Genomic DNA, 23,869 nt, shown 5'->3' with positions numbered 1-23,869 from the left:
CAGTTGCATAATTGTCAAAGAATGACTGTAAGCACATACTGCCCAGGGCAGCCAAAACTGAACCCAGGTTGAATGGCGCATAAGCTCCCAACAAACTTGGCTTCTAGCTACTGGTTGATAAGCAACCATACCTGCAAGTGTATGCTGCTACTCTAGTAACAAACTGTAAGCAATTGTAAAGTTACCAGATAGAACACTACTATTTAATAGTGAGGAGCAAAGGTGTGGACCAAATCCACTTTGACCTGAACCTGCGGGAAGCTATGACATGAAAACAGGCCACTCGCCCAATCAGCTGTGGCCAGAGAAATTCAGCACCCCACACCTGAAAAAAGACACAAGACCATCAAGTTCAACCGAGAAAAACAAAAAAAAAAAAGAAATCCAACAGGCTCAAATAGAAACCCTCCAAATACACTATCCAATTCCCACAGTTGATTCAGAGGAAGGGAAAACCCTAATAAAGCAAGAAATCCGATTTGGTCCAGAAGGGGTGAGGGGTTCCTTCCTTATCCCCCAAGAGGTTATTCCCTGGATCCAATTTACCTTTAAATTTTAGTATCCAGTTATATAATGTGCATTTAGACTTAATTTGAACAATGTTATTGACCAAATATGGCCATGAGACTATATTAAATCAATAATGTCACTAACTTCCCTTCCCCTATGTTACATGTGGCTGCGAGGTGGTGAATTCCCCGGCCACAGCTTACTTGCTATCATGTCATCGCTTCTCATGGATTCTGAGTCTCTAGGATCCCCTTGGGGGATCTGTACTCACAAGGCCCTGGCCGCAGGTCACCTTCCTCCGTGATACCAGGCAGGATCCATGGACATCCTCCCTCAGCCAGCTTGAAAGAGAACCATGGGCTGTAGCTTCCTTGTTTCAGGTCCTCAGGTCTCCTACCTGAGGCCGCATGGCAGCCTGTGCTGGGGAGAGGCAGCAGCCCCCTCCCCACCTGGACCTCTCCCTGTACAGATGGGCTGTACTGAACTCTGAGCCCATGTGCTCCTCAAATATAAATACAGTCACCCAGCATGCCTTGGGGCTCACCCTCTTCTAATTGGCCAGGGCTGTATAGACATCCCATGCTCTCATCTGCCAGGGTTCCACCCACTGTCCAATATACTCCATAGCTTTTGGATCAGTGTGAAACATCCAGACAGCACGAGCAGCACCAGAGCATACTGAGCAGACCCTGCTAAACAATTTACAACTCTCTGTAAAGCAGATAGCTCACAGATTTGCCTGACTGTCTCACTGTTAGGCAGAGAAACCAAAAAACTATATACACTCTTTTTAGCATCTAACTAGGGGGGCGCTATATATATATAAAATAAATAAATATATAAAAAACAACAGTATTAATAAATTGATCATTAAAAATGTCATGCTAGAATATTAACCTTCCTTACAGAAGCTTAACCTAATAAAGCTGTATCGTGAGTATCATCGGTATGTAATGATCAAATATAGCTGTCCACTTGTACATTTATAATTACATTTTTTATTATTTAAAATAAAATGACCATGCACTGATAACATTACTTACATCAAACTGATCTCTTTAACATGCACATCTAGCATATTATTAAAAAGAATATCTATTCCCTTTAAAAAATCTAAGCCAAGACCAAGAATTATCAATGGTATATATTTAGGAGGTTTTGGCTTGTTCACCTTCCAACCTTTTCAACTTTTTTACCATTGTAAATGTCATGTGGCAGAGCACAGACATGTCAGCCTCACCTTTCCATTTCTCCCTATGCCCAGTTCCTTTGATATCTTCGCTCTCCCTTTTCATTTATTTATTTTCTCATTCTCCTTTCCCTTTGGCTCTCATTACGGATAATATTTCTCGTGTTTTGTGCTGGGAGGGGACAGCTGCAGCATCTTCCCTGTAGCCCCTGATTAGAGTCACAGGAATTAGAGAGGGGAAATTCAGCTTACAATCTGTTTTTGCCAGTAGAGAGAGTGGGATGAAGATGCTGTGATAGCATTATGTGTATAAAGGAGGTTTTCATTTTACAGTACAGACCCAGAAGAGGAGCTCTACGAGTAAGAACTGACACAGCTATGTATTTGAAGGACGGCAGCTAGGGGCTGGGCCGTTGGAAATAAACTGACATACAGTTGAAATAGCATTGTACTGGGTTTATGGATACCGAGTTGATTAACAGTGATGGATTCAAGACTGTGCTTTCAGGAGTTACAATTCCATTCCCTAATCTTAAAATCAATGATTACTAATAGAAATTAATGTCACTTACTGAACTTACTTTTTACTTGTGATGTAAAAATTCCTTTTTTAAAATCAGCACTGTGCAATGAAAAGTCAGCTCAGCATGAACATTTTACCAGCTTTTATTTTTATTATTATGTGAAATGTGAAATATACATTTGGTTACAGTCTAAAGCCCAGACCAACAGTGCATATACAAAAGGGTTACAACTTGAAACTGCAGCTTCCTGGAAATCCCATTGAAATTCTGTCTTTATCAGCTCTCAAGGGGAGAGAATCAGAAAACTAACAGAGAGATGGGGTTTCCAATCTGAGCTAATTCTGCTGATATCTGTATGTAGCTGTCTGTACATGTAGCTATCTATTTATTTATTTATCTATTTTTCAATGTATCTATCTAAAATGTGCCTAATTACCCACCTGTCTGCATAACAGTTGTTGTTTGCTTTTCACCGTGTTGGCAAAAATGATGTTCCCTATAATATTCTAAAATAAAAAGAATAAATAACAGTTTTAAACTATATTTAAATAAAACAGCCCTAAGGAAAAGAGAGGTATAGTTGTCAAGACTGTATATCCATGTGGCTTACAGAAGCCAGTGTCCGAAAAAGACCTGAAAAGCCTAACACAAATAAATAACCAGGACCAGGATGTCTTACATCAGAGAGTCCTCAAATAACTCAGGTTATAGCCAGACCCCTGTTCCTAATTTTTATGGACAGCATACTGACTGGAATGGTACCAGCGGATTGACGTAGGGCCAACATGGTACCAATATTTTAAAAAGACCAGAGATATATACCTGGAACCTACAGGCCAGTCAGTCTAACATTGATAGTATGTAAACTATTGGAGGGGGTGATAAGGGACAATATCCAAGATTTTGCTGATAAATACGGAATCATTAGAAGTAATCAGCATGGCTTTACGAAAGTTTGTTCTTGCTAAACCAACCTGCCATCTAGATAAGAGAAGGCCTGTAGATGTGGTGAAACTGGATTTTGCAAAAGCATTCGATACAGTCCCCTACAAGTGCCTCATTTACAATCTGAGGTCTGTAGGCATTCACCACTAGGTTGGTACATGGATAAAAAATTGGTTACAGGGGCCTGTCTAAAGGCTGGTAATAAATAGTGTATACTCGACTAGTCTGGAGTGGTAAGTGGGGTACCCCAGGGCTCTGTCCTGGAGCCAATTCTGTTTAATTTATTTAAAAATGATTTAGAGGATGGGATAAATAGATCAATCTCAGTGTTTGCTGATGATATAAAGCTAAGCAAGGCAATAATTTCATGGCAGGATATAGAAAGTTTACAAGAAGACCTCAATAAAATTGAGGGGTAAACAACTACATGAGGTTTAATGTTGAAAAGTGTAAAGTAATGCATTGGGGGCTAAAAATATGAACTCACTTACTCTATAGGGGGAGTACCTCTGGGGGAATCCAGGATGAAAAAAGATCAGGGGGTCCTAGTAGATGACAGACTCAGCAACAGTATGCAATGCCAAACTGCTGCAAGCAAGGCTAGCAGAATATTAGCATGCACACAAAGAGAATTTACTCATAATATAAAACTATAATCCTGCCACTTTACAAAACTCTAGTTTGGCCACATCTGGAGTATGCATGGAGTATGCAGTCCAGTTCAGGCCACCAATCCCCAGAAAAGATGTGCTGGAGCTGGAGAGAGTTCAGAGAAGGGCAAAAAAGTTAATAAGGAAGGAGAGCCTCAGATATGAGGAATGACTATAAACATTAAACTTATTCTCCCTGGAGAAGAGATGCTTGAGAGAATATAGAATCACCACTGAGGTATTTGTATATCATGGCCTTTAAGTGCAGAAAATTATCTCAATATGTAAATACATAATACATATTTTGTATTTTCTACAGTATAAGGAAAATTATAGGTTTCTTTTTCACATGCCTAAAAATGGTATATGAAAGCAGTGGTGTGCCATCTAGGGACAGAATGAGTCAGAATTCTTGCCAGGTTCCTCCACTGATTCTTGCCACAATGTAGATTGTGTATAAATACTATAGAATCAGTGCAGTAATAGAAAATCTGCATCTTCTTCTCCTCCAGTAGCCTAAACGCAGTGAGGAAGCAAGACTCTGTGCTGGCAGTGCAGTTTAATTATTGCCTTGGTTGGCACAGAAAACGGGAATAATTTAGGTCAATGATCTATACTCTGCATATTCGCCTGACAAATTCATGTCATTGACCCACACATATAACTACTTCTGTATTCCCCGCTTTAACACCTATATAGTAAACATTGCTTAATACTAGTTGATTATCATTGTGAAAATCACTCTTATCTTTATATATTTGTTAAAGAACATGTTAACCCAACGTTTCATATTCCTCATATGTGCTTGTTGTACCATGTATTTATATAAAAAGAATTTATATTTAAAAATATATAATATGATATTATGATTGATATATATATATATATATATATATATATATATATATATATATACCGTATTTATCGGCGTATAACATGCACCGGCGTATAACACGCACCTCAATTTTAGGAGGGAAATTTCAGGGAAAAAGTTTAAATTTGAAATAAACAGCTTTGAACTCAGAACTTTTTTTTTTTAATACAATGCAGCCTCATCAGTGCAGTGTCCATAAATGCAGCCTCGCCAGTGCAGTGTCAATAAATGCAGCCTCGCCAGCGCAGTTTCTAGAAATGCAGCCTCGCCAGCGCAGTGTCCTCTATTGCAGCCTCGCCAGCAAAGTGTCCTCTATTGCAGCCTTGCCAGCGCCACTGCACAGAGCGGGGATGGGCCGGTCCCAGGAGTGGGAGGACGAGCGGCCGCTGTCATCTGAAGTCCCGGCGCCTATGATAGATATCACATATCCCGGCCACTGTGCTGTCTATCATAGGAGGTGGGACTTCCTATGACAGCGACCGATCATCCTTCCTTCTCCTCTGCATGGCCCGTCCCCCTCTGCCTCTCGGCCCTGCCTGGGTTTTTTTTTTTTTTATATATTGGCATTTGCCCTCCATTTTTAGGAGTAAAAAGTGTGTGTTATACGCTGATAAATACGGTATATATATATATATATATATATATAGTGTGTGTGTGTGTGTGTGTGCGTTTTTGCATTTTGTTATCTATTTTAAACTGAATGGGTTGTTTTACAAGTTGGGGGGTTCACATATGCTTTAAAGCTGCATTCTGGAACCGAAAAGTTTCATTTAAATATATCCCTCAAAAGCCAAAAAGGATATAAACTCACTTAATGTATATCAAATGCCTTTGTAAACCCAGAAAAAGGTAGCAGTGACATTATCATTGTGCTGCACATAGATTCTGCAGACAGAAAAGTTGTAGGTGGGATTCAGCAGTTCCACCAACTACAGGCTGCCTGGAGAAAATTATAGGAGGGGGCGTATACAAGACCAGTCACCCTGCACAAGAAGAGAGGGCAGTAGAGACAGGTCTTTATTACAGGAAGCTCTTGTACATTGGAAAATGCCCAGAAGTTGTATTGTGCTAAAATACTGCAAATATGTGGAGTTAATACACAAAGGAATTCAAGATTCCTTGTGGAATATATTCCCTGAAGAGGTGGTTCTGGCCAGCTCAGTAGATTGCTTTAAAAAAGGCCTGGATTATTTCCTAGGTGTACATATTATAACTGGGTACTTTTATAGATAAATTGATCCAGGCAAAATCTAATTGCGACCTCGGGAGATCAGGAAGGAATTTTTTTCCCCTGCTGTAGCAAATTGGATCATGCTTTGCTGGGGTTTTTCGCCTTCCTCTGGACCAACTGTGGGTATAGAATCGTGTATATGGGATTCTATGGTTGTGTTTTCTTTTTTGTTTTTTATTGGTTGAGCTAGATGGGCTTGTGTCTTTTTTTCAACCTGGCTAACTATGTGTTAAGATTTAACTAACAACACACATACCTTTTGTATTTAGAAAATATTTGTATTGCGTTTTTAGCTTTAACACAATAGGAAGATACATATATAAAGTCAAGTCAAAGTGATTGTAAACCTGGAAAACCAAAAACAGTAAAAAAAACTGATCATTAAACGTAATAATGTAATGAAGATCATCAGTACTAATCATTTATGCTTAGTGTGGCATGTTGAAGCACTTTTTGTCACCTGCAACCCTCCCTGCTCTTAAGATTAGATTAAAGCCAACACCTGGAAATAAATGAAGCCCTCCCCTTCTCTTATGAGTGACAGACCGTGCTAAGTCTACGCTTGAATGCTGAAAAGGGGTGTGACAGTGTGGAAAAGGGACAGCACACCCCTGGATGTGGAATTGAAACCACCACTGGTGCCTGCATTTTCCCTTATATGCAGACGCCAGATAGCTGTGTCATGCATGCATGCGCTGTGCAAGTGATGTGCATGCTCCATGTGTACTGATGATGCGTCACAAGTCTGTTTTATGAGGGCATGGAAGGGAGATCATGGGATGTCACATCTCCACCTCTCAAGCTCAAGTCCTTTGGCACATCCACAGACCGGCAGTTTTAAGAGGGCTAAAACCAGCTGGGGATAAAAGGTACAAATAATGAGATTTCAATTTTACCAGTATTAACAGTCTTAGGAAAATCTGTACGCTCTGGGTGTGCACTTGCTTGGGGTGCTAACCTGTGAGCAGGGCCGGTGCTTCCACTAGGCAAACTAGGCAGCCGCCTAGGGCGCATTGCCACCTAGGGGCGCAGCCACGAGTCAGCACTCACTCTCCGTCATGAATGATCCTTGTGAGCTGAGGGGAGGATCGGCAATGGGGGAGGAAGAAAGGACAGAGGAAGATGCCAGGTGTCTGGGGCAGTGGCAGAACTACAAGGCCCTGGCTTTCCACCATTGTTGGGGGAGCCCCAAGGGGCAGGAAATTAGCCCACCGGAGTGCTACCTGCATAATGATCCTCTTCGTCTGGAGCTGAGCGGCCTAATCCCTAGGCGGGAAGTGACTCTTTAATTTGAGCTGGTGGGCAGCCGTTCATTTCCCTGGGTCGGTATTAAGCAGGGAGTGGAGGAGAGCTGAACCTGAGCTCAGCACTGGAGGGCGGCACCTTTACTGGAGCAGAAGCGACGAGGCAACGCAATGGTCTGAGGATGTTGGTGATGAAGGATAATACTGCTGCTTTTCCCTCCACCAGGAGCAGGTTGGAGCTGTGGTGAGCACTGTGGTCAAGGAGATGAGTGTCCTGGGAGAAGGAATAAGCAGGATCATGGTGAAGGAGGGCAGAGTGCAGGCCACTCTCTTCATACCGTCCAGTGAGTGTCCCCAGAACAGGGGATCAGGGTCCCTGAGTGTGACATGGAGTATCCCTGGTGTGAAAGAGAATTGCGGTCACCAGGTATGCCATGGGGAATTGGAGTCACCAGGTGTGACATGGGGGAGAGGGGTCACAAGTGTAACAGGGGTTCGGGGTCACCAGGTGTGCCATGAAGAATTTGGATCCCTGTGTGTGCCATGGGGGATTGAGATCCCCAGGTGTGACATGGAGGAACATCAGGGTCCCCAGGTGTGACATGGAAAAATTTCAGGGTCTCCGGGTATGACATGGAGGAATATCAGAGACCCCTGATGTGACAGAGGAACATTGGGATCACTGGGTATGACAGCATTACATGCAGGAACCATCAGATCAGGGTCACTGGATATGACATAGAGCAGTTTTTAACCCCTTCCCTTTTTTTTGGGGGGGGGCACAAGTAGCTGATCTTGCCTAGGGCGTAAAACAGTCTAGCACCGGCCCTGCCTGTGAGTTGATACTGGACTGGCAGCCCCAGAATCAGACTGTTTGTGTACGTGAAGAGACCACTGTGCACAGCACATATGTACACTGCACAGGAAGTGTTAAAGCAGATTTTGTGGGTAAAAGGACTGTGACATATGTGTGTTGTGTATAGGGGGGTTTATTTAATTATGCATGTTTAAGCCCCTCACAATCTGACCACACCCACAACACACGGCGGTGCACAGCGCACACCTCTTTATTTTTTTTACATCATTTTTTTTGGGTGGGAAGGGGGTGTAAAAAAATTATGTTAGGCGCACTACTGATAAGAGCATAATGAAGAGCTGACCAATACATTTAATAATCAGTTTGAGAAAGAACATGGTGAAACAAATAACACTTTTAGAACAAGAGAAGAAACATTTGAAAGTTTGTTTGAGGATGCTGGTTTTCTCTAGATAGAGCTGGCAATCCAATTTAAAGGAAAACTATAAGGGGCATATTTGTTAAAACTGGGCCAAAAGCTCTCCACAAAAAGAACTGATATTTGTTCTGATCAATCATTTGGTACATTTAATTCTGTGGGATAAATAAATATATGATCCTTTCGGTCACTATTATGGATGGGCACATCTGCCTAGGTTTGATTCATGGGGTGTTCACCAAATCCTGTTTAAACTTTGTAAAACCAGAACTTAAAAGCTAGACTGGGGGGAAGAGGGAGGATGAATCTTGATACTAAATGCTAGCCATTTTTAAGCTAATAGGCGAGCTATTGTCAAATAAAGCATGAGATGCTGGGCACTGTCATGGATGGGATACTTGAAAAAACACCAGCATTTTAAATTGCATGCATGGGGGGTGTATGGGATGTTACAGAACAATACAATTTTATGGGCAATGTCACTAACACAGTATTTTGGATGTTTAATGATTTTTTTACCTGTCACATTTAGTGTGCTTTAAATACAGCAGCAAAACCCCAATCTAATTTATTTCAAAATATATTTTTATTATTAAGTGGTAATAGGCCTGAATTGATTGGTGGAGTAGCAGCCACAGCAGATCAAAACACTATAGGAAATATAATACACAATAAAGCCAAAGCTCTCAACTGTGTACAATTTGGCCAGTGGCACAACAGTCTAATAGTACTGTTTGTGAGTTTCTTGTTTTAAGTACAATGCCGATTGTATCACTAATCCCCACCTCGTCACCATTTTAATTGTGCCTTCAAAAGATCCTAAAATGCGTCCTGAATAATTAGCCAGAGACTGTCTTTAAAGCGTAATTACATAGGTACTCATTGATGAAATTCTACAGTATGGCTAGCATTGAGCACCAGCTCATGTTGTCGCTGCATTTCTGCCAGACCAAGCAAAGTGCCAGGTAAAAGACATTTCACCTGAAAACTAGTGTACTTCATAATGAACTGCTGCACCACCAGGTTGAGGATATGTGCAGGCAAGGTAAATGTGTGGTAAAGGGGACCCAGCAAGTTAGTGCTTTTACAACATATGACCTTGCCTGGCTGAAAATGGCTTGGGATCAGCCACCTCCTAGCCTGGGCCTGGAGAGTTGCCAGTAGTTCAGACCCAGTGTGGCTCCTGTCCCCAGCAGACGAGCTGCAACATAGCATGGCAGCTTTTACTGGAGGTACAAATGACTGCATTGTAACCATTGAACAAAACCTGGTGGCACCACTAGCTCCAACAGATTAACCCATTTTGCATCCTTCCCAGCCACCGGAAGACTGACTCAGCATGCTGTGAAGGATATATAGTATGCCTGCCCATACATACTTACTGGACCACATGCTCTGAGGTCATGTGTACAATGCCCCTGACAGCATCCCTCAGTGACACAGGCACATTCAATACCACATGCTAGCAGAAAGCAGGAATGGCCTTCAGAGCAAAATAATGACGGATGGGTACCTACCACTCTGGTGTAGCACAAGCCATAAAGTTGCAGGTGGTTTCATTCCATGAGCTAGGATGTGAGCAGGTGCAAAGCTATCTATTTTGCCAAGCTGGCATTAGTATTCTCAACATGGGGTGATTTGGGGGCATTTTTCCTTCATTCAGGCAGATCCCTTAGGGGTAGCATGGTGGGTTCAGGAAAAATGTGCAGAGGTTCAAGACTTCCTTTGACTCTTATTACCATGGCCCCATGACCCTCTTCCCCTCTTGCTGTCATGTATTTTAAACCTCTGAAATACCTTATGAGACATAAGGCCACAGATATTGCAGCAGATGCAACAGAGGCAGTGGAGATGTAGAAAGTAAGAAACAAGGAGCAGAAGTACAGGCCTTTGCTGCCAACTTGTCTCACTGAGGTGCTGCTCTCACTGAGCTCTGTGGTGCAGTCATTTGTTTCCTAATGCACATGGTACCCCAAGGCCTTGTACTTTTGTCAGTGCTAAAACACAGCAGGTTGTAGACCACAATGGTGCTGTTGACAACAGATACATAGAAAAGTCCCATGCTGCAGATCTCTGTGGACCAACTCTGGGCATAGCAGTCACCTGCATCTGTTGGGCAGTGCTGACAGATGGATTAGGATGCTCCCTTTAGTACTCTGATAGCTACCTTTGCCCCTGGACTAAAATTCTCCCTCAAAGCTGTTCTGCCTCTCCCCTTGGAACTTTTCTCCTCTCCAATCGGTGGTACCCACGGATGGTTTGCCACCTTATCTGCCACTCTCACTTTGCAGTAAGCTCCACTGCTGAAACATAACTGCCTCTTGCTGCTTCCTGTAGATATCCTCTCCCTCTATGATTGTGGTGCTATCATCCTCCTCCTCTGTATCTAAAAGTTGGATTGGTTGCTCATGGCCAAGATCATCAAGCAAGTCAGCGATGGAGTAATCAAATAATCCTGGAGACTCCTTATGGCCAGTTTATAGGGCTATGGCAAGCTTAGCAGACGCGAAGGAGGAGGAAAAAGAGGGGGCATTACCAGCAGTTGCAAACAATGGGCTACTCTGTGCCTGGGAGAAGGAAGAGGAAGATTTGATAGCCACGCAACTACCTCCTGTGTGTGTTGTGTCTTATAGCATGGCCACCTTAAAATAGAAAAGGCTGAGGTGCCCTGCCTCAAGATGGCATTGTCCCACCATCGTTTTGTCATGTAGAACCTGCTTGCCTTCTACCACCTCCTTTGGCGCACGCTAATTTACTGCACATGTGGTGACGCATTATAAAAAAAGGCATATTTTGTGTGTCAGCAACAATTGTACATTGCAGACCCTGAAGTAGGAAAAAGGAAAAATTTAATTAAATAAACATAACCCCCCCCCCCCCCCAAAAAAGCAATTTTTTAACCTAGCAGGAATTGTAAAGAAATATAGACTAAAAGAAAAAGAAAATTTAAAAAACACAAAACAACCAAAAAGACTGCAATGTTATTGGCCAAGTATGATCATGTAGCCATATTGAGTAAATGATTTCCATCATGCATTCCCACCCCTTTATTATGTGTGGCTATGGGGTGCAGAAATCACCAGCCACAGCTGATTGGGAGGAGCCTGCTATCTGACATCCCATGGAATTGGACCGAACCTAAGGTCATCACTAACTGCTACACCAAATTCGGTCTGGCAAATTTCCACATCAGGACCATGAATTTGAATTTTTGGGGCAAACCTAAACCTCATGTCTCATCGCTCTGGGCTTATTCTAAACAGTTTTTTTCAGCTTTGTAAATAGGACCTCTTAATTTTTTTAATGTTTTCAAAAGGAAACAGTTTGGAGATAATCTTGTGAGGTGTCATGCAACATAGTTTGTAATCATATATAATTACGCAGCCATATTTATTTATTATTAGCTCTGTTTCTGCTTGGTATATTTGCAAATGGTTGTGCCCTAAAATGACAATAATAGTCTCCTCAACAGCACTGGGCTGGCAGATATCTTCACATGCTTAAAATTGCTGAGAGCCACCATGATATACTAAACAACTCAGCTGATTAGTAGAAGCAGCACAAGTATAGTGAAGTGTTCTTTAACTCTTCTCAATTAGTAAAGTGCAGGATCAGCCCAACTGCACAGAAATTATACAAGTTAGAAAATCACTGTTTGCAATAATGAGTGCTTCAAAATACTCATTATTATCCCCCTAGGATAGCCCTAAATGACCAGATTTTCATCAAATTGGGGGTGAGCTCAGGCCATTTATGACCACCTGTGCTTAAGTCTATTGTTCAGGTCTGGAAACAACAGATTCTCTGTGTTAATGAGAATTTATCCCAGCAGCTTTTAATGTTGGAGAATTGGATGACTGTGTTGAAATACAGGTAAGCACTAGTAGCAGAATCTACATTTACAGTATTATATCCATACAGTATTTATAACAATGGAAATCAAGTGTGTATAACATAAAACTTACATAAAATATGGGCAAGCTAAACATTACAATAACATCTGAAAGCATGTGTTATTAAAACACACTATACTTTTCTTTTAAAGGAAAAAATCTGCATACAAGTACCACAAGGATCATAGCTGGGCCCAGTTCTTTGCAGACATTTTATTACTCTAGCCATATTTGCTGATGACACAAAATTATGTAGAATTATTGAACCTCAGCAGAATAGAAACATATTCTAGAAGGGTTGTGACAAAGTATAAAAATAGTCATTAAATAGGAGATAACATTCAAAGTTAATAAAAAAATAGGGTTACACAGACAGGCCAAGGTAACAGGACCACATTTTAATATAAATCACTTGTAGGACAAGATCTAAAAATGGGGTATAGTTTTGAGTATAACACTTTAAGAAGGGCATAGCGGATTTGGAAAATGTTTAAGCAGATAGTTAATTATTTAAAAGGAATGAGAGTTCCCACATTCAATTAAAGGTTAGAAAAATGTGTTCAGTTTGACATAAAAGACACCTCAGATGTGATCTAATTATTATTCATAAATGCATCCAAGATCATTATCAACATTTGGCAAATTAACTTTATACTTCAAGGACTGTACAAAAGACAAGGGCATATCTATTGAGCAGGAGGACAGAATATTTTATCATAATTCATAGGAAGGATTCTTTTCAGTAACAGAATTAAGGTTGTTTACTAGCCTGGAGCAGCCTTTCTCAAACAATGTTCCATGGAATACCCATTCAGAAGCTGATGGGGGTTCCTCGAACAGTGAGACATTTCCAATTCTCAGATAAGTAACCACTAACACTAATGATTTGACCACCAGTGCAATGGGGCTCTTATCTCACTACAACGATCACTAGGGTAATGAAAACCTACTCCAACCAATAACCAATCTAAGAGGACATTTTTCCACTGACCACACATGCAAGGAAGCATTAAATGGACCACTAATGGAGAAGGCACTTTTCCACCGATTATCATAATAAGTGGGCATTTCTCCATTGACCACCATTGTGAGGAGAACACTGCAACTTTCACTGTCCGTATTCCTTTTTTGGCTATTATGATTATTATTTGTTTCACCTTATTAATATTATTATTGAAACATATTTTGCAATTTAGAGTAGCCCAGGTGTTAAATGTGATAAGTACATTGTGATTTACTGTGCACACTAATGTACCATGAGCTATAGATATGCTAATGATTAGTAGGGCTTCCCTGGGACCATTGATTAGTAGGGAGTCCCTGAGATTTTTATTTCAAGGGTTCACCCAAGGTAAAAAGGTTGATAAAGGCTGCCCTAGAGCATTCAGTGGTAATGGCAATAAATGAAAAAAAAAAAAAAAAAAGTTTGGATGTTTTTCTTACAACCACTGTTACCCATAGTTTTAATAAAGGAGCTGTAAGTATAGGAATGTTTGTATACTCTTGATTTCATTGTGTTTGTGGGGTCCCAAGGAATTGCTTTGCTTTTTGAAGAAAACCTTGGTATGTATGCAACTGTTAGAATGCTCAAATTAATTTGCTCTCAAATACTAACCTACTCTGCATACAAAAATGTTGATAGCTTGTCACTATATGATTGTACACGCTATAATTTAACTGAATGTAATGCAATTAGCAGCCTTCACTCAACTTGAATTGATTACTGTCAATTGATCATTAAAGCAATATTGCGTAAACAATTATAATTAGTAAATGGGGTTCCATAAACAAAGGTGATAGATAGATAGATAGATAGATAGATAGATAGATAGATAGATAGATAGATAGATAGATAGATAGATAGATAGATAGATAGATAGATAGATAGATAGATAGATAGATAGATAGATAGATATTGCATTTAAGACAATATATGGACTATCAATAAAGTAATACATATTCTGTAGATATAATGGAATATATCAAGGTTTGCTTGTTTTTTCTAGATGCAATCCATGTATGGTTTTACTCTGTATTATGAATATACCAGTGTGAAAATGTCCCAGTAATCTGTAGTCCAGGGGTCAAACTACTGTGCAGCCGAGGCAAACATAGCAATATGAAATGCAGTAAAACACAGTTGGGAAGGAAAAAATGCTCCCAGAATGCAATCTGTACACATTTGCATTCCTTTCCCGTACTCTCCAATAAACACAGCTTGTGTGTATGTACACATAAGCACATCAAAAACTGGTATCCCTCATAATCGGTAGTCAGAAGATCAATCAGCTGTACACTGGAGGGGAAACAGCAATATCTTAGCATGCCCCTGCAATCTGCTTTAAATAGGTTAAAGTGCCTTATAGTTTAGTTTGAAAAAAAAGAACTCCCCTATAAACTTGCAACACATACAGCATATAATAACAATCTGCATATATATGCTATTAAAGCAAATCTTCTTGGGCTTTAATACGCGTGATATATGAACCAATAGTGCCTCTACTTGGTCATATATTTCACACAGAGGGGTCCATCCTACACACTTCATTAACCAGAAATGCATGCCAATATAATGTGCAGTCTTCATTTGTCAATCAACAATTCTTAAACTACCCCCAGTTTTCTGTAAACATAGGGCACTGTTCACCATTAGATAGAAAACCTAAATTTATGAAAGTCTCAACATCCCAACACATCAATAGTGCTACATAGGATCACAGACTATGGTTGATTTAAAAAAAATGTTTATTCACTGTAGATCGATAGATAGATAGATAGATAGATAGATAGATAGATAGATAGATAGATAGATAGATAGATAGATAGATAGATAGATAGATAGATAGATAGATAGATAATGGATGGATAGATAGATAGATAAATAGATAGATAGGTGGATGGATAGATAGATAAATAGATGGATAGATAGATAGATAGATAGATAGATAGATAGATAGATAGATAGATAGATAGATAGATAGATAGATAGATAGATAGATAGATAGATAGATAGATAGATAGATAGATAGATAATGGATGGATAGATAGATAGATAAATAGATAGATAGGTGGATGGATAGATAGATAAATAGATGGATAGATAGATAGATAGATAGATAGATAGATAGATAGATAGATAGATAGATAGATAGATAGATAGATAGATAGATAGATAGATAGATAGATAGATAATGGATAGGTAGATAGATAGATAGATAGATAGATAGATAGATAGATAGATAGATAGATAGATAGATAGATAGATAGATAGATAATGGATAGGTAGATAGATAGATAGATAGATAGATAGATAGATAGATAGATAGATAGATAGATAGATGACTGGGTAGTATGTATTCATTTTTGGGCAGAAGCATGTTCCTGTAGCCTTTTTATTGCTGTTAGTAGTGCTAACTAACAGTTCACATTTCCTGAAATGTTGCACTGCTTCAAACTATATTCTGCACACAGGATTCCTTCTATGCACCAGACCAGGTCTAATGCAGATACAATTTCATTCAAGAATTAACCTGGACAACGGTATGCAAATGAATAAAGAGAAGATCCCCTTGGGGTAATGTTACCCTTCTCTCTTCTACTCTTCTTACCCCCCTCCCACAAACTAAAATGGATTTTTAATTACCCTCTATATCTCAGTGCCTGTAAATCTCTCTCTACTGCAAGAGAGAAGACTGATTTTAATCAAGACTTCTTGCTGCCAACCACAGACTGGAGCAGTCTGCCCTAAAGATGTTAAATGGGTGCAATTCAGAGGAGCAGATGAAAATATTTAACGCACAGGAAAACATAGGAGGGGGGTGGGGGATGTATAGGAGATAAGAGGGAGAGCTACACCAGGAGCTAGGGAGAGAGTCATGGAAATGGGAACAGAGTGCATGGGATGAATATGATACTTAAATGGCACAGAGGTATGATGAATAAAGGTAAAGAGACTGGGAAATAGATGAAATACAAATAAAGAGGGGTTGCTTTTGTATAGGGAGGAATGGTAGATCACTGAAAGCAGTTGTACAAGACCAAAATGCAAATAGGGAGGTGAGCAGTGAAACAGAGGAACGAAAGTGCCTGGGAGACTGGAGTGGGGGGAAATGTATTAGATTGCTTGCAAAATGAGGGCAGGGGCACTCCAATGTAAATGGCCACATTTAGACTAGACAGACAAAAGGAAGTAACACTGGGGTGAGACAGGGATAAAAAAACAGGAGACAAATGACATTAACTATGTAGAAGCATCAATCCACTAAATGTTTGCATACACTCCAACATACAAAAGCCACTTGCAGAAGAAGCTGTGCTCCAGATTGAGCTACAAAACATTAAGCACATCTGCATTTCCTAGTCTTCCCAGCACACACCAAGCTCACACAGCTCTTAGTATTAAAGCCTGCTTCCCCATCCCTTCTCACTTTGGATGCTTTCTCTCCTTCTTTTTTGCTCAGTTTCCAGCATGTAATGGAATATGATCTTGGGAAGCACATCGTCAGCTGGCAGACTGAATGCTCTCTTCGGGATATTTTGGCTAACCCACAAGCAAAGAGGCTAGCTCTAACCCCCCCCCCCCCCCTTTACAATATGAATATAGGAAAGCAGCATGCCTTTGGGGATAAATCACTTACCAGCGTTTGAATTTAAAGACAGGAGTCTTCAGTGGTCATCTTGTGTAGAAGGAGGTGAAGATGGAGTTCCCCCTTTTCCTGCAGCAGTTTTGGGGTGGGGGGGTGTTAGGTCATTAGGAAGTGTTGCTTGAAGACAGTGTCAGGATGCATAGTATTCCTAGTGGTCCAAAGATAAGCTAGCCCAGAAAGAAGGATCCTAGCGATCCTAGCGATGGAAGGAGCTGTCCACCAGAAGTGGTCCTGAAACAAGATATAACGATGCTCTCCAATAGAAGCAGTGCTGGAATGACCATCAGTGCTATCAATGCATTGCTGGGACTTCCAAGAGCACACGTGAGATGGAATGTGGGGCTACCCGCACACAAGGTAAAGGACCCCCCCAGGAGGAAAAAAAAAAAAAAAAAAAGGTTTGTCTACAAACCAATACTGCTCCTTCTGTGATCTCCAAGCACCCACCCTTCCTCTCCTCCTCTAAGAAGGCAGGTCCTTCCCTTGCAAAGCTATAGATTCCTGTACTCTTACACAACCACCCTGTGTCGCCCCCTCTACCTCTGTGATTGGATTAAGGGGCTGAGCTGGTGACCTGTCCCAGCTTGATGCTGCTGCCAGCTGCTGCCAAAATCATGCTGCCCTATGCTCATGGGATGGCAGTGATTCTAATGCCACGGCAGAGTGAATGTGAGTTTAGAGAAAAGAGGAATCCGACACCCCCCCCTACACACGGTACAAGCTGTCAGCACCCCGTAGTCAGTGGTTGTTCTCTGCACATCATAGAGCGCAGCTGCTGCTGTCACCTGCAGTGAGTGCTGAGCCCGGCTCTCTGCTCATCAGGCGAAACATTTCTATACTGGTGACAGACGGATCAGGACCCAGGAGAGCCAAGGTCCTAGCCTCTCACACAGCTGGGGGGCAGGGGGGAGCGATATTGGCCCTCCTGGGACACATACAAAAGACCTATATGCCTTTCTGCTGATCTAAGAACATTAGCATTGCACAGAGGAAATTACTAAAACTGAAGCAGCTGTGATCAGTAGCCAATACGCTTCAGAGTGTTCAATTATGCTGCGAAAATGAAAGCTAGAAGCGGATTGGTTGTTTTTTTTAGTAAATACATACAGGTGCATCTCATAAAAATAGAATATCATCACAAAGTTCATTTATTTCAGTAATTCAATTCAAAAAGTTAAACGTATACATTTTTATATACAGTATCTCCCAAAAGTGAGTTCACCCCCTCACATTTTTGTAAATGTTTTATTTTATCTTTTCTGTTATCTTTTATCTTTTAAGGGCTCTTTCGCACAGGCGGTCCGTTTGTTTGGGGGATCTGAACGGTCCTCCCATGCATCCCTATGGGGCATCGGATGTCTGCGGAGATATGTCCGCTGACATCCAATCCGTCAAATCTGGACAGATGGAAACCCTATTTTCCATCCGTCCAGCGGATCGGATCAGATGGGATCGGATGAGAACGGACCGACCGTTCCCTTCCGATTTCCCCTATAGAGATGTATGGTGAACTGATAGCTGTCAAAAAATTTGGGGGAGCATACCCATGTATTTCCAAAGCTGCTGCAGCTATGAACCAAAAGACATGTATATTAAAAAAGAATAGCGCGCATATGCAAAAGAAATAACTACCAAATCTGAAGAGAGTCCCTAAAAAAAAAATGGGGGTTTGGTCCCACCATATTTTTTCATGGATAGTGTAGGACCCACTGATAATGGGGTACTTTGACGCAGTAGTGGGCTTGAGCACGATATGGCCATATGGTGGGACCAAACCCCCATTTTTATTTATGGACTCTCTTCAGATTTGGTAGTAATTTCTTTTGCATTTGCGCGCTATTCTTTTTTAATAAACTGATAGCTGTGTCTCCGCACACAGAGCGGAGACACAGCTGTCATCCTCCTGCTCAGCGGGGGATCGGCGGATTGATCCCCCGCTAAGAAAAACGTAGTCCGTCCGACGGACTCATAGTGTGAAAGGGGCGTATGTGTTATGTGACAACACTGGAGAAATTACACTTTGCTACAATGTAAAGTAGTGAGTGTACAGCTTGTATAACAGTGTAAATGTGCTGTCCCCTCAAAATAACTCAACACACAGACATTAATGTCTAAACCGCTGGCAACAAAAGTGAGTACACCCCTAACTGGAAATGTCCAAATTGGGTCCAAAGTATCAATATTTTGTGTGGCCACCATTATTTTCCAGCACTGCCTTAAACCCTCTTGGGCATGGAGTTTACCAGAGCTTCACAGGTTGCCACTGGAATCCTCTTCCATGACGACATCACGGAGCTGGTGGATGTTAGAGGATGTCAAAGTACTGATGTAAAACTGCGGAGGGCGATCCGGAAATGGTTACGATGAAAAAAAATGTGTGTGCAGCAGCCCCCCTCAGTCCTCCTAATACCTACCTGAGCCCATCTTTATCCAGGGATGTTTCAGGAGTGTCTCAGCTCCCCGACTCTTCCTCCTCCATGGCTGAGAAAGCAATGCGGCTTGATTGGCTCCCGCTGCTGTTAATTAAAGTCAGTCAGCCAATCAGGAGAGAGGGGGCGGGGTGGAGTGGTTCATGTGGGGGCACTCAACAGGAGGGAGGGCCCAGGAGCAGAGAAGAGGAGGATCTGGGCTGCTCTGTGCAAAACCAACTGCAGAGAGGAGGTAAGTGTGACATGTTTGTTATGTAAAAAAATAATAAAACGAGACTTAAAGGAGTTGTAAAGGTAGAAGGTTTTTTAACCTAATGCATTCTATGCATTAAGATAAAAAAACCTTGTGTGTGCAGCAGACCCCCCCCCCAATACTTACCTGAGCCCTTCTTTATCCAGCGAGGTTGCAGGAGTTCCTCAGCTGCCCTGGACTCCCTTCCTCTTTGACTCCTACTGCTGTAAATCAAAGTTAGTCAGTCAATCAGGAGAGAGAGAGGGGTTGGGCGTGGGTCGTGGCTCAATGTCTGAATGAACACAGAGAGCTGTGACTTGGCTCGGGTGCCCCCACAGAAAGCTGCTTGATGTGGGGGGGGGGGGGATCTGAGAAGAGAAGGATCTGGGCTGCTCTGTGCAAAACCAACTGCACAGAGCAGGTGAGTATGACATTTATTTTGTTTTTTTAAACGAGACTTACCAAGCAATCACTTTCATTTTGATGATTATGGCTTACAGCTAGTGAAAACCCAAAATTCAGTATTTTAGAAAATTAGAATATTACATAGGACCAAAAAAAAGGAGGATTTTTAAAACAGAAATGTTGGTTTACTGAAAGGTATGTCCATGTACAGTATAGTATGCACTCAATACTTTGTTGGGATTCCTTTTGCATTAATTGCTGCATCAATGCAGCGGAGCATGGAGGCGATCAGCCTGTGGCAATGCTGAGGTGTTATGAAAGCCCAGGTTCCTTTGATAGCAGCCTTCAGCTCATCTGCATTGTTGGATCTGGTGTCTCTCATCTTCCTCTTGACAATACCCCACAGATTCTCTATGGGATTTAGGTCACACGAGTTTGCTGGCCAATCAAGCACAGAAATGCGATGATCATTAAATCAGGTATTGGTACTTTTCACAGAGTGGGCAGGTGCCAAGTCCTGCTTGAAAATGAAATCAGCATCTCCATAAAGCTGGTCAGCAGAGGGAAGCATGAAGTGCTCTAGAATTTCCTGGTAGAGGACTTTGGACTTGATAAAACACAGTGGTCCAACACCAGCAGATGACATGGCTCCCCAAATTATCACTGACTGTGAAAAATTATGCATTTTATTTAGAAATCAAGGTCCCAGAGTCTGGAGGAAGAGTGGAGAGGCACAGAATCCAAGTTGCATGAGATCCAATGTGAAGTTTTCACAGTCAGTGATGATTTGGGGAACAATGTTATCTGCTGGTGTGAATTAAAGTGGTTGTAAAGTCTCAAGGTTTTTCCACTTAATGCATTCTATGCAATAAGGTGAAAAACCTTCTGTGTTCCAGCGCCCCGAAGACCCCCTCTTTTTCTTACCTGAGCTTGATCTTATCCACCGATGTGCACAAGCCCAGCGGACAGATTGATAGCAGCAGAAACCATTGGCTCCCACTGCTGGCAATCAAATGTAGAGGAAAGATTTGGGATCTTGGATTATTTCTTAGATGGATTATTTCTTACTTATAAATTAAAAAAAGAAAGTTGACCCAAAACTAATATTTTAGCTTCAAGTGAACTAAAAGGCTGAAGGTAGGTTGAATTACCCAATGGCTTACAATATTTCCTGGGGAGCCCTATTATGTATTTGTCAGATAGGGCAAACACCTTCTAAATGGCCACTGCAATGCACTGCATTGGGTGAATATTATATGCATTATAAAGTGCACATTGCATATGTTTTGTATAAAATGTTTAGACTGTTTCATTTCTTTTTTACAGTATCTCACAGAAGTGAGTACACTCCTCACATTTTGGTAAATATATTATTATATCTTTTCATGTGAAAACACTGAAGAAATTACACTTTGTTACAATGTAAAGTAGTGTACAGCTTGTATGACAGTGTAAAGTGCTGTCCCTTCAAAATAACTCAACACACTGCCCTGTGCAGCTGAGGCTTTGGGGTGCACACCATGTCTAAACTGCTGGCAACAAAAGTGAGTACACCGCTAAGTGGAAATGGCCAAATTGGGCCCAAAGTGTCAATATTTTGTGTGGCCACCATTATTTTCCAGCACTGCCTTAACCCTCTTGGGCATGGATTTTACCAGAGCTTCACAGGTTGCCACTGGAGTCCTCTTCCACTCCTCCATGACGACATCACAGGGCTGGTGGTTGTTAGAGACGTTGCGCTCCTCCACCTTTCGTTTGAGGATGCCCCACAGATGCTCAATAGGGTTTAGGTCTGGAGACATGCTTGGCCAGTCCATCACCTTTACCCTCAGCTTCTTTAGCAAGGCAGTGGTTATCTTGGAGGTGTGTTTGGGGTCGTTATCATGTTGGAATACTGCCCTGTGGCCCAGTCTCCAAAGGTAGAGGATCATTCTCTTTAGTATTTCACAGTACACGTTGGCATTCATGGTTCCCTCAATGAATTGTAGCTCCCCAAAGCTGGCAGCACTCATGCACCCCCAGACCATGACACTCCCACCACCATGCTTGACTGTAGGCAAGCCACACTTGTCCTTGTACTCTTCACCTAGTTGCCGCCACACACACTTGACACCATCTGAACTAAATAAGTTTATCTTGGTCTCAACAGATCATAGGACATGGTTCCAGTAATCCATGTCCTTAGTCTGCTTGTCTTCAGCAAACTGTTTGCAGACTTTCTTATGCATCATCTCTAGAAGAGGCTTCCTTCTGGGATGACAGCCATGCAGACCAATTTAATGCAGTGCGCGGCGTATGATCTGAGCACTGACAGGCTGACCCCCCACCCCTTCAACCACTGCAGCAATGCTGGCAGCACTCATACATCTATTTACCAAAGACAACCTCTGAATATGACGCTGAGCACATGAACTCAACTTCTTTAGTCGACCATGGCGGGGCCTGTTCTGAGTGGAACCTGTCCTGTTAAACCGCCGTATGGCCACCGTGCTGCAGCTCAGTTTCAGGGTCTTGGCAATCTTCTTATAGCCTAGGCCATCTTTATGTAGAGCAACAATTATTTTTTTTCAGATCCTCAGAGAGTTCTTTGCCATGAGGTGCCATGTTGAACTTCCAGTGACCAGTATGAGAGAGTGAGAGTGATAACACCAAATTTAACACAGCTGCTCCCCATTCACACCTGAGACCTTGTAACACTAATGAGTCACATGACACCGGGGAGGGAAAATGGCTAATTGGACCCAATTTGGACATTTTCATTTAGGGGTTTACTCACTTTTGTTGCCAGCGGTTTAGACATTAATTGAGGGGACAGAAAATTTACACTTTTATACAAGCTGTACACTCACTACTTTACATTGTAGCAAAGTGTTGTCACATGAAAAGATATAATAAAATATTTACAAAAATGTGAGGGGTGTACTCACTTTTGTGACATACCGTATCTAAGTGAAGGACTTAAAGGTGGCCAGTTAGAAGCTAAACTTCTGGTGCAAGAATGGCATTGAATTATAATGTTTTTGTTTGTTTACTAGGTACACAATTCCTTCTTACATTCTGAAAGCTTAATAATCCAAGCCAGAAGCAGCTGATTCATTTGTGAGTTGGAAAATGTTTGCATTGGTTTATCTTTGCTGGTGCATCTTAAGCTTGTAATGAAGCATGATAAAGTGGTGATGACCAGAATGAAAAATGTATTGCTTACCTATCTGCATTTGAGAGAGAGAAAAGATATAGGTAATTATTCATCAGATCTGCAAATGTGTTTAAGAAATAAATGTTGGGGAAAAATGCAGAAGAAAAGGGCAGACCTCATGGGCATTTCAAAGGTTAACTAAAAGTGTATCCACAGAAGGCTGACATCCCTACTGTTAACTGCTATGCAGCATTGTCACCCTGAAACAGGAAATGCTTATGCTGGCAGGGTCTTAAGATAAGAAAATCTGCAGTAAATTAAAAAAGGATATGCTTTAGAAAACTATGTACAGTGAGGTACGATGTGAAACATACTGAAAACTACATTTTGAGTTTATATACACTTTAAGAATGACACCTTTACAAATGTTATAAAACACTGTACTGATACAATCTGCCAAAAGTGTTCAAATCCTGGTATCTTAATTTGTAGGTACTGAAAGCCTTTCAAGGGATTTTTGGTCATAGACATAGGCGTGCGCAGGGGTGTGCCGGGTGTGCCTGAATCACTACATGCAGTGCTGGTTCCCCCTACTGCCCAGGTCCCCCCCCTCCTTGCTGCCTCCCCCTGCCCCGCAGTGCTGTTGACTTCCCTCCTCTTCTCTCCCCCAGCTGCTGTGGGGGATGTTTCAGTATGGAGAACGGAAGAAGGGGCTAGAAAATATTC

At 41.5% G+C, this 23,869-nt stretch overlaps 2 protein-coding genes across 2 annotated transcripts in view; one reads left to right on the top strand and one right to left on the bottom strand.

Moving 5' to 3' along the window:
- Positions 1–17,130, bottom strand: part of GRM4 (glutamate metabotropic receptor 4) — a 317,007-nt gene extending 299,877 nt beyond the window's left edge. The window contains exon 1 of the mRNA XM_082244635.1: positions 16,933–17,130. The gene's annotated coding sequence lies outside the window, so the exon portion shown is untranslated. The remainder of the gene's footprint in view (positions 1–16,932) is intronic.
- HMGA1 (high mobility group AT-hook 1) overlaps positions 1–23,869 on the top strand; it is a 436,480-nt gene that overhangs the window by 228,087 nt on the left and 184,524 nt on the right. The window lies entirely within an intron of this gene.

Source organism: Pelophylax lessonae (assembly GCF_965119305.1).
Source record: "Pelophylax lessonae genome assembly, chromosome: 2".
NCBI lineage: Eukaryota > Metazoa > Chordata > Amphibia > Anura > Ranidae > Pelophylax > Pelophylax lessonae.
This window is presented reverse-complemented; position numbering and strand designations above follow the sequence as displayed.